The sequence below is a fragment of the Eschrichtius robustus genome, chromosome 3 (assembly GCF_028021215.1).
Source record: "Eschrichtius robustus isolate mEscRob2 chromosome 3, mEscRob2.pri, whole genome shotgun sequence".
NCBI classification, from domain to species: domain Eukaryota; kingdom Metazoa; phylum Chordata; class Mammalia; order Artiodactyla; family Eschrichtiidae; genus Eschrichtius; species Eschrichtius robustus.
The window spans coordinates 38,903,670-38,906,535 of NC_090826.1; positions in this window are offsets into that span (position 1 = coordinate 38,903,670).

A 2,866-nucleotide genomic window follows, 5' to 3' on the forward strand; every position below is an offset into this window, starting at 1 on the left:
CGGTGAAGGGCGTGGTGGAAGGCAGGGGGTTCGCCGCTCCTGCCCCGGCCCCCGCCCGCGCCCCGCGAGCTCTGCAGCTCTAGCGCCCCCGCCCAACCTTCTCGCCGAGCCTGCGACCAGCAGCCCTTGCGGGCCAAGTCTCCTCTTGAAAGCTGCTCGGACTTACTGGTCCTCACCGAGCTTGCTCCCTTTTAAATTCTTTAGGCACATGCTGGAGTAGTCATCCTTCAGCATCGAAGGCCCTTTCATCAGCTGTAATCACAGTAGCAGCTTCTCTTTATTGAGCGTTTCTATGTGCAGGACACTATCTGCTTCATACTGTGAGAGGCAGGTTTTATCCCCATTTTACAGACGAGGAAACTGAAGCTGAGAATCATTAAGAGACTTGTCCCAGACTTGTCCAAGGGCTGAATTCTTTTAAAGATGCCAGCTGCCTCCGAAGCCTTTTCTTCCTCTGCTTCCTGACACCCACCTTGAACTCCAGCCAAACTGAACTACGCTTCTTCCCAAAGAGACACCTGGATTTGTCCTTGACAAGTCTTTATACCTGGAATGCTGTCTCTCCACCCAATGCCACCATCTTCTTCACCCCCTGAACCAGGTGTGAGTGAACTCCTGGGGTCAAGGACAGTGACATCAACACCTGGTCTCACCTGCGCCCAGCACAGGGCCAGGCCTGGAGCAGGCCCCCTGTGATGGCACTGATCAGTCTGCCCTCATAAAAGTCCTCCTGTCTGGGTCTTACCTGATAGAAACCCCTCTTGAATGACGGACCTCTCAGGGGCAGGGACAGTGCCTTCAACTCTGCTCAGTCCAGCCTGCACTTTTGGAGATGGGCCTTGGGCCCTGGCCTGTGCTGGGAGTAGTGTGGTGAACCCTGAGATTAGCAAGTCCTTTAAGTGTGCCAGCCTGTACCTGCCTTAGCATCCTTGCACTGGCTGCTCCGTTTGCACGTAGCTATCTCATCATCTAGGGCTCAGTTCACAAGTCAGCACCTCAAAGGGACTTTTCTTGAGGCACCCCCATCACTTTATATTCTTTATCCCACTACCTTACTTTATTTTCTTCAGAGCACTTAAGGCTACCTGAAATTCTTACGTATTTATTTCCTTGTTTACATTAATTCATGGAGCTTACATTCTAGTGGGGTGAGACACAATATGTATACATACCTACATACATACATAAATAATGTTAGGTGATAATACATGTTATGAAAAAAACAAAGCAGGCTAAGAGAGACAGAGATAAGGGGCCAGTTGAGCAGAGACCTGAAGGAAATAAGGCATGGTCTGTGTAGATATCTGGGGGAAGAGCCTTCCAGATGGAATAGCAAGTGCAAAGGCCTTGATGCAGGAGCATGCTTGCCCTGCTTGTGGAACAGCAAGAAGGTTATTGTGCGAAGGAGGCATGGGGAGGGGTAGTTTGATCGCTCAGGGCTTTGTAGGCTTTGGTTAAGGACTTTGGTTTTAAATCTGAGTGAGGGTCCTCCTTGGTGGTGCAGTGGTTAAGAATCTGCCTGCCAATGCAGGGGACACGGGTTCGATCCCTGGTCTGGGAAGATCCCACATGTCGTGGCGCGACTAAGCCTGTGCACCACAACTACTGAGCCTGTGTCTAGAGCCCGTGAGCCACAGCTACTGAAGCCCGCGCGTAGAGCCTGTGCTCCGCAACAACAGAAGCCACTTCAATGAGAAGCCCGGGCACAGCAACAAAGAGTAGCCTCCGCTTGCAGCAACTAGAGAAAGCCTGCACATAGCAACGAAGACCCAACACAGCCAAAAAATAAATAAATTTAAAAAAAAAATTTATAATAAAATAAAAAATATAAAAAAGGCTCATTCTGACTGCTGGTGGAATACAGGGCATGGGGGACAAGGGTGCAAGCTCTCCCAAGGGTGATTAATTTGTCCTAGTTTACCTGGGATTTTCCTGATTTTAGCATCAAAAGTCCTATGTCCTGGAAACTCCCTCAGTCCCAGGCAAGCAGGGATGGTTGATCACTCTAAAGGGAGACCAGGTGAGAGAGGGTGGTACTTGTATTAAAGTGATGGTGATGGAAAAATGGTCAGATTCTGGGTATGTTTTGAAAGCAAAGCCTGAAGATTTTGCTACTGGAGTGAATGTGGGTGTGAGAGAATGAAGGGAGTCAAGGGTGACTGTCAGGTTTTTGGCCTGAACAACTGGAGGGAGAGAGTTGCCACTTACAGAGAGGAGGAGGCTGGAGTAGGTTTTGGAGATGGACCATCAGGAGTTTGGTTTTGGACATGGTAGTTTGAGATAACAGACTGGCAAGGAGGGATGTCAGCCAGGCTTTTGGGAGTATGAGTCTAAAGTCCTGAGGAATGGTCTGGGCTGGAGGTACAACGTTGAGAGTTGACAGTATAGATATGATAGATATGCTATTTAAAGCCATGAGTCTGGGTGAGATCACTGAGGGAATGAATGTGGACAGAGGGCTGAGGACTGAGCCCTAGGGCACCTGACATTAGAGATCAGGGAAAAGAGGAGAAACTAGCAAAGGAGACTGAAAAGCAGAAGCCAGTGAGGTAGAGCCCAGAGTAAGTGGAACCTGGAAAGAAATCTGTGCTCATTAGTGCCCCAAGTCCCATGCTGGGGGCTTAAAGAGGGAAGTACTTAGATGGCGCCCAGAAGCTGAGCTAGGCCTAGTGGTGCAACCTTCAGGGAGGCTGACGTGGGTTTAGTTAGGGGAGGGCTTTCTAACTGAGCTGCCCATAAATGGATCAAGCTGCTTCAGGAGGTGTGGGCAAGTCCCTGACCCAAGCAATTCCCCAGGGATTAGCGCTGGGTAGGGGAGATCTGCCTCTAGGGCTCAGTCATGTGCTGGGAGTTGGACTAGACAACT